At 36.0% G+C, this 17,054-nt stretch overlaps 1 protein-coding gene across 1 annotated transcript in view; it reads right to left on the bottom strand.

The window, feature by feature from the left end:
• Positions 1 to 17,054, bottom strand: part of Gpm6a (glycoprotein M6A) — a 341,907-nt gene that overhangs the window by 139,296 nt on the left and 185,557 nt on the right. The window lies entirely within an intron of this gene.

Genomic DNA, 17,054 nt, shown 5'->3' with positions numbered 1-17,054 from the left:
AAAAAAAAACATCTACCATAGGGTCCAGGGAATTAGCTCAGTAGAATAAGCACTTGCCTGGCAAGTGCAAGGGCCTGAGTTCAATCCCCTGTTCAAAAAAAAAAATCTGCCATAAAAAGTAGAATATTTTAAATATAGTCTAAATTTTCCATGACTTTCTTGAGTATTACACAATCATTTAAAGCAGTCAATGCACAGAATGATTGAGGTCTTCACAAACTTGTTGCCATTACATGTCATCACTCCTCTCTCTCATTCTTAACTTTGCAAATGGTTATTAAGCATCCTTAAATACTCAGGAACTTGTAGATAAAAGGCATAGTCACCAGACAAATCTCTGATCTAATGAAGAGAACGTACTGGTGCAAGTTAGATCTTAAATCACAGGTTCATTGGCAAATGTTACTGAATAAGGGGGGAAAAAAACAAGAATTTACAATGAGAGCTTGAAACAGGAGTATAAGATAACATTTAGTTGTGATAATTGATAATGTTTTCTGGCCTCCAAGCAGGAACAATTTCCACTGGACAGACTGAAACAGGCGACCCTTTCACTCAAAGGAAACCAAGACAGCCAGGAAATGTACATGTAATGCAGGGGAGGAAGGGAAGTTATTCTAGATTGTGCAAACTGAACACACAAAGGCTCATAGTGAGAGATATTCTGACTGCATATGGTGGACCAACACCATGGAACAAGGTGGAAATTCTTTTCCATTACGACTTAATGAGCATTATATCCCCTAGAAGTTAGTAGTCTTATACTGGGAAATCTAACTCTTAGTAAAACTGTGGTCTTCAATTTTCCTAGAGTTACTAAACAATGAGAGAGACACTACTAAAGTCCAGTTGGCTTCTGAAATGAATGCAGTTTGAAAGGAAGACCATGGCGAATTTATTAGAATTAACTTGCAAGAAAATCCCTGTATGCTCCACAGTATCTTAGATGTATTATTTTCACTTAACTTTGTAACCTAAATGCACATACATTTTCTCACACAAGACTGAAGTTTAAACATCTTTATGTCAAGGCAGTATACTGTTATGTGTAACACATTCTCTTTCCATTTATCTTTTAATGGACATACAGGTCACTTCCAAGATTTATGTGTTGCAAATTGTGAGTCTGCACGCAGTGTGACTTCAAATCTTAGAAGGGGAATAGCTGGGTCAAATGGAACTTTTACTTTTAGTTTTGGGAAGAACATTCATACTCATTTTCATAGTAGCTGTACTAAGTTATATTTCCAAAGGTTCCTTTTTGCCCTACAGCCTGACCAGTATCTGTTATTATGAGATTCCTTAATCATAGATGTTCTTTTTGGAATAAGATGGAATCTTAGTGTTGTTTAATTTGCATTTTTAATAGAGTTGTTGAACATGTTTTCATGTGTTTATTGGCCATTTGAGCTTCTGAGAAGTATCTTCAATTCAGCTGCCCATTTTTATTTTGTGTTTTATTTTGTGGTATATGACTTTTTGAATTATTTAGATATTCCAGATAAACTGTCTAAGAAATAGCTGGCTAGTATTTGCTAGTATGGTTTCCTTTCAATAGGTTTTCTCTGCATTCTGTTGTTTTCTTGGCTGTTGAGAAGCTTTTTGCTTTGACATGATCCCATTTGTTGATTCTTGAAATTTCTTGTACTGTTGGCATTTTGTTTCAAGAGTCCTTCATACTTATGTCTTCAGGAGTCTTACTTATTTTATCGTTCAACAGATTATTTCTATCTTAAAATTTATATTTTTGATCCATTTTGATTTTAGTTTAAGTCTGGTTATGGAAGTACATGCCTGTAATCCCACTGCTGGGAAGGCTGAAAACAGGAGGATCCCTATGAGTCAAAGCTGTGTAGTGAGATGCTGTACTGAATGTATAAATTAAAGAAAAAAAGTTGGCCTGTGATTTTAATTTAGTATATAATAAGAGATATGAGTCTAGATTAAATCCTCCACATGTGCATAGTATGTATTCCCAGAATTATTTATGAAAGAGTCTGTCTTTCCTTCAGTGTATATTATTGACTCCTTGGTCTGTGATCAGATAATGGACCTCCCTGAGATTTCCGCAGTCTCTTTTCTGGTCCACTGACCACCATGTCTGCCTTTTGTGACAGAACCATGCTGATTTTTCACTGGAGCTCTGTAATATCACTTAAAATCCAGGAACGTGATACCTCTTGCTTTGCTCTTATCACTCAGGTTTACTTTTGTGATTCTGGGCTTCTGCTGGTTCCACATAAATGTTATTAGTTTTCTCCAATTTTAGAAAGAATGCTGTTGTTATTTTAATTGGAATTTGCTAATTCTGTATCTTAGTGTTGGAAGTATGGCCATCTGGCCATACTGTAGTATAAGCAACACGAAAGGAGAGACACAGAAGTTCAAGTGTATCATTCCTGAGACCAATTAAGATCATGTGAAGTCAGCAGTGGAATTTTTTTTATACATGGTGCCATGGTGTTGCTCCAAAAGTTTTCAGATTGTGTAGAAGTTTTTGATTTGTGGGTTTTAGAAATGGGGATGATCAACCTATGAAAAGATACCACACATAGCTAATCAAAACCTTCAGAGTAATTCAGCACAGACTGTGTGCGTGCGTGTGTGTGTGTGTGTGTGTGTGTGTGTGTGTGTGTGTCTCGCACAGGCTAACTTTAAGCTCCTGGGCTCAAGCCCTCCTCTTGCCTGAGTTCCTGAAAAGCTGTGACAACAGGGGTATATCACATCATTACGCTGGGGATCTTTTCGTAATTCTTCACTTGAGAAATGAATCATATTAAAATTTGATGCAGTGAAAAATAGAAATACTATACAGCAATTAATAACAATGTAAATAATTCTCATTAGTAATGAAAATGTATTTATAATAGAATAACAGAAGTACATAAAACAAAGTTTGGGTAGTATACTTTGAATTTTAAAATGTACATAAAATATGTACAGATTCTCTAGACAGATATATTTGAAAGTGTTGATTAATTCTTTCTAAAAGGCAAAATTTGAGGGTTTTTAAAATTATTTGTGTTTTCTATGTCTGTGTAAATGGTTTAATGTGATATTAATTAAATTAACAGCTTCATAAAATTGAGAATATTAAGTTGACTATGACAACCTTTGCAACAACATTGGGCTAGCAATTTTATACCTTCTAAGTTCCACAAAATATTTGCATAACAGTTTTCCTTCTTGTGAGAAAATTGAGGCTTTAAGCTACTGAATGAAGCAACTGGAACTTGAATGTTGTTCTTTCTACTAATCAACTTATACCACACAAGAAGATAAGTCATTTGGTGCTTAATTCAATGATGAAGGCTTTCTTGCAACCATTGAGTCATTGTTGAGTATAGTCAGAGTGGTATGTTCATCACAGTTGACACAGGATATAACATCTGAATAATGAATGATTTTACTTGTATTTCCTTTGAGTCAGAATGTAACAATTAAGAAATTTCAGGTGAGCCTAAATTTACACTCACATTGCATATGTTGCACATGACAACCTTGCATAAATAAGAGGGGGAAGCAAATGCAACACTATGCAAAGCAAGTGGATTGTCATAAATTCTAAGTTTTCAAGATTAAACGGTGCTAAATCTCTGCCTTAAATCATGCTGCAGATGCAGATGGTAGGACACATCCTCTGAAAACACTGATTGCACCCCACAGTGCACAGAGAACTAAGCCTTCTCGGCTTTGCTGTAACCATTTTAGTCCTTTTGCTTATACTTATATTGAAAATCCTTTTATGAATGAAAAAAATATAGTAAAGTATACCCTTAATTTTTAAAATATATTTTAGGGAAGGGTCTACAGGGTCTCACTGTGTAGATTAGACTCATAGTGATCCTCCTGCTTATAGCCTCCCAAGTGCTTGGATTATAGGCGCACCACCACACCCAGTCTCAATCACTGTCTCAGTGTGTCCCAAGGGCGGGACCAGCACAGCAGGCCTATGGATGGAATCCTGGCCCCTGCACCTGCTTGCAGGCTCTTTAATCCCCTGAGTTATTTGGCCAGCCCTCTACTCTTAAAATTTGTAGAGGTCATCTTAGGTAACCTAAATATTTTTCTTATTTCAGAAAAGAAAACAGACAGGTTGGCAAGTTTCTTTATTCTTCTGTCCTTTTCGAACATATCTCAATTAATCAATGGAAAACACAGGGCACATTGTATCTCTGCATATGAGCAATCAAGATGGAAGCCCTGCCCTTTCTTCTGAGTAGAATGTGTGATTTGGGACACCTTTTATTTTATGTGCATTAGATACCACTCCCTGTCACTTTTGTGTTGCTATCCCAACACTCCCGAGCCTAAATGCTTCATAAAGAAAAAAGTTTCATCTGTGCTCCCTGCTTTGCAGGCTAAACAGTCCAAGCTCTAGGTGCCACTTCTAGTAAGGGTTTCATGCATGACAGAAGAGATGTACTGTGCTGTGGGGGCCAGTGTGAATGCTGCAGGCAGCTGGTGCACAGTGAGACCACACATGTGAGTTTCTCCACTTCATAACAACACTGCTGCTGACTAACACAGTCCTGTCTGACCTAATCATGTCTCACCATACAGGGTCCACCTGAAGCTGGTGCCCCATGATTAAACGATTCCCCTCTAGGCCCCCTCATTGCCATCTCCTCTCAATACCATTACGTAAGTTGGGGAGGCAGCTTCTGGCACAAGAGCTTCTCAGTCACATCCACACTCTCCCAGTAGCTGAAGATTCTTGGGGACAGTTAGTTTTGAGCAAGGCTACATTTTTGTAGCATACTCTTTATTAAATAGGTACAGCATCCATATGCTCCAATATTGAATGCTGCAGAAAGGGACAAAAAAAAAATCACTGCCTATGGTTTTCCAATAAACTTTTATTCACAAAGAAATACAGTCATATTTGGATGGCCATTTAGACAGCCCATAGCTCTAGGCACCCAACAGTAGATCAAAACGCCAAGGCCATCAGCACAAATAACACATATTTCAAGTTTCTTTGCTCATGTGCACTGTTAGCTTCAAATGAATCCTGCAAAACACCAGTTTCCTCTACTCTGGGCGTGCAACAATCACACAATCCATCACATTACAACAGCTCTTTATATTATTCAGCAGTATGTTCACATCACCAGTAAGAATCCCACTGCAGTTGTCCCTGTTAAAATGCAAAACTGTTTTAGCCTTTAATATTTCAAATATTAAAGTGGATGTGAGTTATTACTTCTTCCATCTCACAGCCTGAATTTCAATACTATTTGTCTTCAGCACAAATGTGCCAGGTGCTGTACCTTTTTTCATTTTTAATCTTTCACTTTGTATAATATTCATCTCTCCTGTCTGTCACTGCAAGCAGAATTCATGAGCCACACTGAGTTCTCCCTTTTGGTTCAAGTGGCCCTAAAGATAGACTTGTAAAATGCTCAGTTTTGCAGTTTTAGCTCTTTCTATTCAATAATAGTGAACAAATACTTGGGTGACACTCATGTTGCTGCACCAGGAATACATTTTATCTTACTATTTACAATCTTTACAATAAATGGTGTCCATATTCTCAGTTACAATTAGACATTTAGAGAATCTAATGATTTTCTAAGTTCCGTAGCTATGAAGGAACAAAATTTGAATGTAGAAGACTCTGAACAATGTCTCATCTTCCAACATATTCAATGAACAAAGAGTCAATGAAAAGTTCCAGGCTAATGAATACCTGGAAATAAACAATGTAGGTTCATGTTTAGAGTTACCATTATTTGACAGTCTTAATACTTGTAGCCAAAAAAAAGAGGATGCAACATTAACTATCTCTCAGGCCTATCTTGTTATCATCACACATTCTTTAAAGATTCTTAAAGAAAGTTCAGTGTCACATAAGCAAGGTTGAATATACAACTAGATTATGTTACCACAGTCTAGAGAAATTTTAAAATGAACGCTGCATCTTACAAGAGTTAAAATGTCAACCAAAATCTGTAATCATTTCTTTAAAAGGAAATAGGAGATGGATGAAGATATTCTGCCCAAGGATGATCTTTCATTCATTAATTCATCAACTGTGTATTAAAAATTACCATTGTGCAGATATGAATCTAACATCTTTGGTGAGTTCACTGAAAACATATAGCTGCTTTCATATGCCTTCTCTCACGGCATTTTATTCTAAATAGAACTATAAAGACCAAGTTTAAAAAAAAATCGTAGAAATGGACAATGTGGGCAATGGTACACATAACAGTGAAAGTAAACGAGGGGAGCACCTCGAGGATTCTGTGGGGGCCTCCCTTAGCTTGTGTTGGCACTGAAATCCTTTAGCATTTCCCACAGGAATAAAATATCTCTAAGAATCTGTATTATGAAATGGTTATCAAAAGGAGATTGTTATTTAATAGAAAAGAAGAAAAAGCCTTGAAAGATCTACAGTGGTCACAATAGTATCTTTTTTGTTCAGTTGAAATCTTCTGAAATTGTTTTGATGTGGTACAATGCAACATTATCATATTGAAGGTTGGCAAGTCAAGTTAAAAGATATTCCAAGTTTTAGTTATTTTTCTTTTTAAAAAAAGCTTAATGCATTCAGTCTCAGAAAACATTTATTGCTAAATCTCTATCTTGAGATTTTGAAGGCCTCAAAATATTACTTAATGACAAAATTCCTTTCTCTCTCCTCTTGGTTCCTTGTGCATTTGTGTGTGTGTGTGTGTGTGTGTGTGTGTGTGTGTGTGTGTGCGTGCGTGTGCATGTGCAAATGTGCTTGTGTATGTGCAAGTAAACCTATGTAGATCTCACATTAGGATAAGAACTGAGACAGGGATGGGGGATGGAGCTGTGTATAGCCAAAGCTGTCCCATTATTTGTTATAAAACACTGCTTTTAGAATACCTCTGCCAGTTGACCATTCCACATTGTTGCATAGTTATATAGTAGTTTAACATTACTTTGACTTAAATTATATACATTAAAGGAAATAAATATTAAAATACATAAAACTGAGGTTGATTACCAAACTGGGCATTAAAAGTAAGTAGTAATAGCTAACCTTTTCTAGAAGGTATATAGTAAAGACAATGCAAAAATGTACAATTTTTGCCCTGAAATTCAAAACACTTTTTGTATATCAACAATAACTAGTTGCTCTTGGCTTGAAAAATGGAGTTTACTAAGTCCTTTGTTAATGGACTAATATTACAGCCAGCACATCCATGTATAAAATATCAATTATTGCAATAAAGACAAGGATCAGGCTGGAGAGATGCTTGGCAGTCTAAGCCCCTGCCTGGCAAGCACAAGGGCCTAGGTTCTCTCCTGGGTACTGTGTACCATGCTGGCCCCACACACTGGGCCACCTCTGAAACTGGGCATGGTGGTGCACACCTATAATCCCAGCGTTGGGGAGGCTGAGACAGGAGGATCACTATGAGTCTGAGCTGCACAGCAAGATGTTGGACTAAATAAATAAATAACTATTTTAAAAGGACATGGATAACTATACTTTTAGTTAAAAAAACTCTAATGCTGATTTATTTCTTTACTAATAATTATTTTTAGGTACTCTGCTACTTACTACATCAGTAATTACTGCATCAGTAACTGACTGTATGACTTAGGCAAAGATGTTCATTCTCTATTTCCTTAAAGAGTTTATTAATATTTGCTGATTTCTCATGCTAATTGAACCAAATTCCAGCTACTGTGCTGAATATTTTATATATACACTGTCTCACTTTACTCTTGCAATATTCTGAAGTGTTTACCACTAATTAAAAATTTGCTTGGGCTGGAGAGATAGCTCAGTAGAATAAGCGCCAGCCTGGCAAGCGGAGGGTCATGAATTCAGTCCCCGTAAAAATAAAATAAAATAAATAAATAAATAAATAAATAAATAAATAAATAAATAAAATTGCAGATAAGAGAAGTTAAGCTTGGGGAAAGTAAATTTTCCAGACCACGGCAGATGAAAAAGTTCTTTAAAAATATAGTTGTTACACAAAAATTGATGCAATTATAACTACTATTAAGTAGAAAAAAATCATAACATGTTCATGGAGAATACCAGCTATGATATTTCTACAAAATATTGGTAGTTCATTATTCTGTTCAGGATAACTCAGAACAACAATACAACACACTTACATAGGGCTTATTTTAAGCCAGATACACTTTTTAGAATTTCTGTCCACACGTTTGCTTACTAATTCTCCATATAACTCGCGAGACACACAGCATTACTGCTTTCACTTTACAGATACACAGACGGGGCCTGAGTACCAGGGCCTTGCCCCTGCACCACCTCCTCTATGAGCCTGGTACTAGAATCAAGACTGTGCATTTGAAGCCTCTCATTAATTCTAGCACTAAACTACTCCCATGAAGGAGACGAAAAAGAATGCAAGCAAATCAGGTCTTCATTCACTTAGATGAGGAAGCAAATGGCTGGGTTATTTTCCTCAAATTGAGGGTTCCATCCATTTTCTAGGCTCTGTTAGGCTACTACACAGGAGTGGAAGCTCAAAGTACAGGTTTCTTAGCCCTGCTCACCTGCCAGAGCCTCTCTTTCTTTCTTTCTTTCTTTCTTTCTTTCTTTCTTTCTTTCTTTCTTTCTTTCTTTCTTTTTAAATGTATTTAGTATAGAGTCTACAGAGTCTCACTATGCAGATCAGACTCATAGTGATCTTCCTGTTTTCAGACTTCCAAGTGCTGGGATTACAGGGGCTTGCCACCACACCCAGTCTCAGTTGCTGACTCAGCATGCCCCAAAGGCAGGGCTGGCACTCCCCTGTCCAAATCCCAGGCTGAACCGCAGTCCCTGTGCCAAAGCGCAGACCCACATGGGTCTTTAAGACCCTGCTTATTACCAGTACTGGAAGAAAGCAAGAGGCTACCCAACAGGCACTCTGTATAAGTCAAGGGCATTCGGCACCAACCTTGGCACAGTGGTGGTTCACACTTGGGAAGTCTTAGTGTCTTTTCTGTGGTCTCAAATTTAGTGTCAGTTCAAATAATTTACTCTTTCATAAATTATTATTATTATTATTATTTTATTTTTATTTTTATTTTTTTTTAGGAAAAGGCACATAAGTTTCCTGGCAAGCGCAAGGGCCTGAGTTCAATCCCCGGTTCCGCAAAACAAAAAAGAAAGAAAAAGAAAAAGTAAGAAAGAAAAGGCAGGTAAGAGTTCTCAGGTCATGAGATGTTAGGTTTCAAGTCAACCTTACATTTTTCTCACTCATAAAGTTATCTACTCTTGTGAAAATAATGTTAACCTCTGCTTCTTTACATAAGACATTTTTCTTCCTAAAACAGTGCATAGTGATTGTTCACGGGTCAGTATATTCAATTTGATAGACTAGTGAAGAGATCTAGTTTACCAATTACAGGGTCACTTCAAAATATTTACTTGGGTAATGAATTTCCCCAAAGAAATCTGATCACAAAGAATTCTAACTCTTATGACACAAGATGTGAAGCACAATATTGCAGCTTGCTAACGTACTACACTGAAATATCTGAAAGTATGGGAGCTTTTCATGTTATAAATTGTGTCTGTGATTATGGAGTGGGCACATCATAGACATGCCAAGCGTTTGAACTCAAGAGCCTCTGTGACCTCATTTTCCAACTTTTAAAATCATTCCTGAAATAAATACAATCTCACTATGTTGTCTCAAGAGAGTTGTTATTCTTTGTAGAATTTTCAAGAAGTTTTTCCTATTGTAAAAGCTTTTTAATTTCACAAGTTAGGAGTTTTTAATTAGAGTTAACAAACTGAGCTATAATGTTTCCAATCATTGCTATTTTTATAGTCTTGTTTAAATTCTGAAATGTGAAATCCCCAGATGAGTCTTTGAGATACAGTAAGCTAAGAACAATAAGGAATACAGTAGTTATGCACGCAAGGCACAAGAGATGGGGAGAGGGGAAATGGATGAAGAGAAGGCCATTACAAATGAATCAAGATGTGTTGTACATATATAAGAGCTCCCCTTGAAAAATGGAATCATTACGTTCTATGAAAATGTACCAATACAAGGTAATTGACGAACTGATAGAGCTTGACTATTATGAACATGAATTGGGAACTCTGAGGATGTATATTAGGTCATGCCTAAATACTTGTATTTGCAAGGAGAATTTTGATTTCAAATACCATTCCCCTAGACTCATGAAAGCATAGCAATCTAAAAACTGCTTTTTATATACCCATCCATGAGATTCTCAGCTCAGCGACACTGGAGGGTAGCAGACCTGCTGTTTCCCTACTTGACCACATAGCTCCTGAAAGCCTAGGTTGTGGGCTCTGCCCAGCACCAAGAGAAGACATCTCAGCACACATACCCACAAAAAGGTCAAAATTTAAAGTTCAAAGGAAATTTCCTATTGGATCATTAGGTCAAAAAATTGTAAGTAGAACCATCCAAAGGAAAGGATCATCCAGACTCTGAACTTTGTCTTTTAAATATGCAACCAGTGGTTTGTACAACAAGAGTGTATATGACTATTTCCTGCTTAATAGAAGAATCTAAACTAGTTCAAGAATTGTAAAGAATGTTGAACTTTTTATATATAAAGTAAGTTAAAATAGAATTTGATGCATTTTAGAAATAAAGCTTAATTATATCAAGAGACAAGGCAAGTTTCAGATTATTAAATAATATCCTTTCAGACTAAAGTATAATGGAAAATATAGCTTCACTGTAACACCAAAAATGATTTGTTAAAAACCATGTTGAGGAAATTGTAACATAAAACAAGTTAAATTATATATTAAAGTAAATGAAATAATAAAGTCAGCAGTATAGTTAGACTTTAACTGAAAAGTATCTGAAATTTTTACTTTATCTGACAACCTGATAGTTGGGATTTCTTTAACAGTATTCAGTTTTTACATGAGAAATTTTAGTAACTTTATTACAAATTAGGAGGATGGGTCTTTTACATAATAACTGCATAATTATAATAAAATCAATCCTGGATCGGCGAGATAGCTCAGCAGACTAAGCTCCTGTTTAGGCAAGCTTAGGCAAGTGCAGGGACCAGGGTTCGATGCCTAACACCACATGCCACACCGGCCCCACTGCCAGGTGCACTGAGTCAGCAGCTGAGTTCTGGCACGGTGGCACACACCTGCAATCCCAACACTGTGGAAAACAGGAGGATCCCTGCAAGTCCAAGATGCCTAGTGAGACCCTGTACAAAAATAAATAAATAAACTAACTAATTCCTTTTAGAGTATGGGAAGTTACTTGTAAAACTTTCTGCAGGTTAGCGTAAAACTACCTGTAAATTTATTGTGAGCAAAATGAATTTAGATTGGATAAGAATATTCCCTTAAATAATTTCATGAAATACATACTAATCTACCCTGACTACTCAGTGGTCAGTTTCTTGTCACTGCTGATTTGGGTAAGCTTGTCAAATTGAACCCATTGTCCAGCGAGGCACAGGGGCTGTCAGTGCAGAAAAGATATATGCCTCTTGGAGGACAATGGATATTTCTGCCATTGGTGGGGACAGAATGACCAGGGAGATGGACACAAATGGACAATGGAGAAGGATACAAACACAGGGCCACAAACATCAAGAAAGATAGACACACCATGACAGCTGAATGAGCCGTGTGGACTGAGGACTGTTTTGTTAGAGACAGAGAGAGGGAGAGAGACAGAGAGAGAGAGAGACAGCATAAAGTGGTGTTAAGATAGAAAAATCACAAATGACACAGAATTTTAGTAAATAAAATAATATGAATAAAACAGTATTTGTTGTATTGCATAGTGTTGTCTTCAAATTAGTTGTTCATATAACCAGATATATGCATGCAAAACTGGAAGAGAAAAAAGAAAAATATATAGAAAAGTAAGAAGAGAAAAAAATTAAAAATTGAAAAAGACGACAAAACAAATAAATAATTGACTACTCCTTTCCATACACCAGCAGAAATCCAGAGTACAGTAGTCTAAAACAACACTGATGTATAATGCTCAATCAAAAGAAAAGGGTGTTTTCATTGTTGGTTCTGTGTCAGCTTTTGAGAGTTGAGACATCAGTGATGTTGTAAGCACCATAGTCACGTCTACCTGAACTTAGAGCTTCAAATGAATACTTATTATATAGCACTTGTTACACACATAAATGCATGGTATTGTTCATAATTTTATATAGCTATGTGAGCTATACTATCTCTCTCCATATGTGTGTGTGTGTGTGTGTGTGTCTTAATCATTGTTAATGCTTGTATTAAACCTCTTGCTGTGAAAGAAGCTGTTTTTCAAACGACATGTGCTATCATAATCTTCACAACCACTTTATGAGGAGATATTACTATCATTCCAATTTTAATGGCTAATACCAATTAACTGATTGTTTCAAAAACCTGCTGAAGATCCTCAAGGTCATTGCCTTGCCCAACTTGTACATATAAATGTATGGCTTTGCCCCAGTCATGTTTCCTAGCTTTTCTCCTTGCTCTCTCTTCATTCTCTAAACCTTAAGTTCTTGCTTTCCTTTTAATTGTGTTATACCTTTTATTTTTATTTCTTCTTTAGAGTTCTTCTACTAGGGAGACTATATGATATTTACACATGTGGGTCTGTTTTTTTTTCACTTATGAGCATATCTTCAAGTGGCATCCACTTAAATATAAATGCTTCAAGTTTATCATTCTATGTAGCTGAGTAATACTCCATGGTATAAAAATATCACATCTTCTTCATCCATTTCACAGGTGATGGGCAGCTTGGCTCTTTCCAAGATTTGACTGTCAAAAATTGTGCTGCTATAAACATAGGTACACATATATCACTATGACATGATGTTTTCAGTTCCTCAAGGAAAATTCCGAGTAAGGGAATAGCTGGTTTGAATGGGATTTCCAGTCCTCGTTTTTAAGGAGTCTCCACACTGATTTCCATACTGGTTGCACCAGTCTACATTCCCACCAGCAGTGGAAAGGGTTCCTTTCTCCCCACAGCCTCTCCAACATTTGTTGTTGGTTGATTTCTTTATGATAGCCGTTGTTTCTGGGGTGAGATGATATCTCAGTATTGTTTTAATTTTCATTTCATGGATGGCTAGTGGTGTGGAGCATTTTTTCATATATTTAGTTATTTCTTTAATTTCATCCTCTGTGAAGTGTGTGTTCATCTCAGATGCCCATTTCTGGATTAGGTCTTTAATTTTGGGGGCCCTAATGCTTTTTAGTTCTTTATAAATTCTAGAAAGCAGATCTTTGTCTGAGTGCTTATTTGTCAAGATTTTTTCCAAATTTCTGGGTTGTCTTTTCACTTTGTTGGTAATTTCTTTTGGCGTGCAAAAATTTCTCAATAAGAGGAGGTCCCAGTTGTTAATTCTTTCTCACCCTGACTAACATACATGCTGATACCTGTGAACTAAGCAATAGCACTGAAGATAACAATGTGTAATAGTAAGGTCATGCTTGGAGTGTCTGTCATTTTGATCTTGTGAATATGTGTTGCTTGTCATGACACACTGATTGCTGCCTTGCTGTCTCTCGGGTAAACATTTGTTTAAAAAGGAAGGGGGTGGTTAACAAAGGCAGGAAACAGGAAAAGGGGTATTGCAGGACTGTTCTGCTACAATGCTGTATATGGTTAGATTTCTAAACTGTATAAAAGTATGTAATTGTTTATACCTATTTTTAAAATATATTTATATCATTTTAGTTTTTTTCTTCATACTCTGTAGCGACTTAAGTTTAACATATCAATACTTGATGAAAAATACCTGTTCCATGTCATACCTAAAATGTTTGATATTCAGACAGATAGTGAGGTTAAACTCAACTGCCTAGGTTGTAGGGTAATAACAATAAGCTTCTCTTCTGGAGGGTTAAAAACCTAAGTTTGCAGACCAAAAGCTAGAGAAAAAGGAGGGATTCAAGGACAGCCAACATTTTGGCCCTAGTCATTCAAGGTCAGTGAAGACTCAGGACATAGGAAAATCTGTATTGCAACATTATATAACTCAGTTGTGTCCCAAATTTTCTGATCAACAAGATTATGGGGCCAAAGAGGAAAGTGATCGATGATACACAGTGTGCCTCAAGACAGTATCATGGAGAGAAAACATTCTCTCAGGCTTTCAGAGAGAGCAAATTGGTCAAGCAATGGCCGTGAATCATCCACATGGCTGACACTGACAAAGGATCTACAAACTGCAGTACAGGGATTCAGGTTAAATCCTAAGGGGATTTAACTGACCTTGGCAGATTCAAAAGTTACATTTCTTGTTACATAGGTCTTGCTTATCTTGGTCTTAACCATCCAGCAGAAAAGTATAAAAATGAGTATAAAAAGTAAAGGCATATTAATATGCTGAGCTGTAAAAGGCTCAAGTCAACAACTTCTGACATTCAGTCCTATGCATAACTCACTACTATTATGAACTACTGGACTATATTGAAATATTTTGCTGAATTCACTCACCTACAATATTTAAATGACCCTGGAATACCTATCTCTGACAAAACTAAACAAAGAAGGGGAAATAAATGAAGGACCATTTTGTATCTGTATATTCAAAATAATTAGGATAGATATATAGCTACATTCTCTTAATTCAAAGAGTAGAAAGGTTTGTTCTAATAGTGTTTGTAAACAGGATATCATGTCTGTATCTTGTACAATGAATAGCCACTAAGACAATATAAAATATATTAATTATTGAAACTGTCCTATTAATTGGATTTGAAACTGTCTCGTTGCTATTTGTTTCTCAAAAACTTATTGAAGAAAAATAAAAATAAAAAGATATTTTTATTTAAAACAAAAAAAATTTTAATGGCTCAAGTGGGGCACAAAAGACTTAAGTGATTTTACTAAGTTCATTAGCTCAGAAGTGGCAAAATTGAGGATCACAGCAGGCAATCTGTCTACAGCGTCTCACTTTGAATAGAGTACACAATGAATAGTGAGGTTTTTTATCACATATATAACACATGCAGGCCACCATTTTGTGTTTATTTGCATTTATTGTTGCTTTTTTTCAGTTTCATTGATACAATTGTCATTTTTTCTGTATATATATTTTTTAGGGAAGGGTCTACAGGGTGTTCAGGGTCACACTACTAAATCAGACTCATAGAGATCCGCCTAGTTACACCTCCCAAGAGGTGGGATTATAGGTCTGCTACCACTCCCAGTATCAATCACTGTCTCAGCATGCCCTGGGAGTGGGGCCAGCACAGGAGGCCTGGGATTGAAGAATTGTCATTATTTCTGATTTATTTCTCCATTGACTTGTTGATTTATATTTCTGATTTTTCTCCTATTCCTATAAATTTCCTACATAAAAATGAACTAGGAGGACAAAGAAGCGGGCAGAACAAGTTTTTTTTCTATTAAACTGGACATTTTTATTCATCTGTTGAACTGTAGAATGAATATACATTGTTCATCCCATTGATTTTATCTTATTTATCTTTAAAAATAATTTATACAATTTCTTTTTATTAGAACTAACATACCATGTATTTCTACTTGGTCTTTTTTTGTCAAGTGGTAATTAAACCTGAAATTACATCAAAACATGTAGAGTAGGTAAAAGAAATGTCATCTATTTAACTACTGTGGATCTCTTTAGAACTATACTCTGGATAAATTAAGCTCATCAGACAGAAAAACAAGATTTTTTTGCAGAGTCATTTATTCCATTATTAGGAGATAATTATGAATGTCTATTATGGGCGAAGCACAGCAATGTTCATGATATGCCTGGGATGACAAGGAGAAAAGATCCTTGCCCTAATACATCTTAAAGCCAGTTTGTCAACGACATAAGATAATGGGGTATGATATGTGTATAGCTACATATGGCTCCGAGGAAGCTCGCTAAACAGTACTTTTCTTTGAAAAACAGGACTTTGAGTCTAATAGATCACATATTTCAATGTGAAGGTACCTGGAGAGAGCAACATATAAGCATTAGGCAAAATCTTTGATGCTTTGGTTTGAAATGATACAGAAGCTGCTCTTTGTTTAAGGTAACACTGATTATTCTGCAAATTTTTAAAAAAGAAAAATTCAAAACGATAGCTTCATATCTCCAGAATCTAAATTACTTATGCCTGATCATCTAGAGCAATTTACTTTGAAAAGACCAGTGTTCAATTAATCAAACAAATTTCTTAGCAGGAATTTAAAATACTCAAGCAATGGGTATGATGTCTGGAATGATGTGGCTGATTTCTTTTTTGCAAAACAAATCCACATCTTCATTGCACTAACCAACATGTTTTTTCCATCTTGCCACCAGCTGGGAAGTTTCCTGCAGTTTGATTTTCATTCACTTCATCCCACTCATATCACTATCTCTAAACTCTTGGATGGCTTGAAAACCTTTAGGAGCAGTTTGCCCACCTTAATTCTATATGAGGGCACAACACTGAAAGTGCCTTCACTGATCCTTTTCTAGTCTGAAGTACCAGGTCTTTGCTCTGATTGTTAACCCTGCACCACAACTCTTTCCTTTCTTCCTCCAAAGAATTAAGCGCATGAGCGCTCAATAAGTAACAAATCAATAAGAAATTATTTCTCTTGGGCCAACTGTCCCCAAAACTATTTGCTAATCTCGATCTTTCACAAGTATTTGGTAGTTAAACCTCAGCCCTGAATACCTGACAGCAATTTTTTCTTTAAATAAATTACATGACTGTAAAGAAGAGTTTTTCTTAAAGACTAAGTGCATGTGAAAAAAAATAGTGCAGTAATGCTATGGAAAATACTTGTTTCTATTGAAAATTATTAATATAGCTCTTAGTATATCATAAAGCATACTAGTAATAACACACAAAAATGAATTGGTCGTTTTTCTGCCTTCCAAATCTTTGAAATCTGTTTAAGGTCTATCGCTTCTCGGCCTTTTGGCTAAGATCAAGTGTTTAGAGTCTAGAAGAAGGAACTGATGGTGAATACACCAACACCAACAGGAAAGGAATAAGAATTTGGGTGTGATTCTATTTTTCCACAAAATCTTAACATCGTTGATAGAAAAAAATGAATGTTTTATGTGTCATTCACTATTTTCTCCTATTAATCTATGCAATCTTTTCTATTATA

This window comes from Octodon degus, unplaced genomic scaffold (genome assembly GCF_000260255.1).
Source record: "Octodon degus isolate 3935 unplaced genomic scaffold, OctDeg1.0 scaffold00121, whole genome shotgun sequence".
Taxonomy (NCBI): domain Eukaryota; kingdom Metazoa; phylum Chordata; class Mammalia; order Rodentia; family Octodontidae; genus Octodon; species Octodon degus.
The sequence above is the reverse complement of the archived record's forward strand: the minus strand, read 5'-3'. Positions and strand labels throughout refer to the sequence as shown.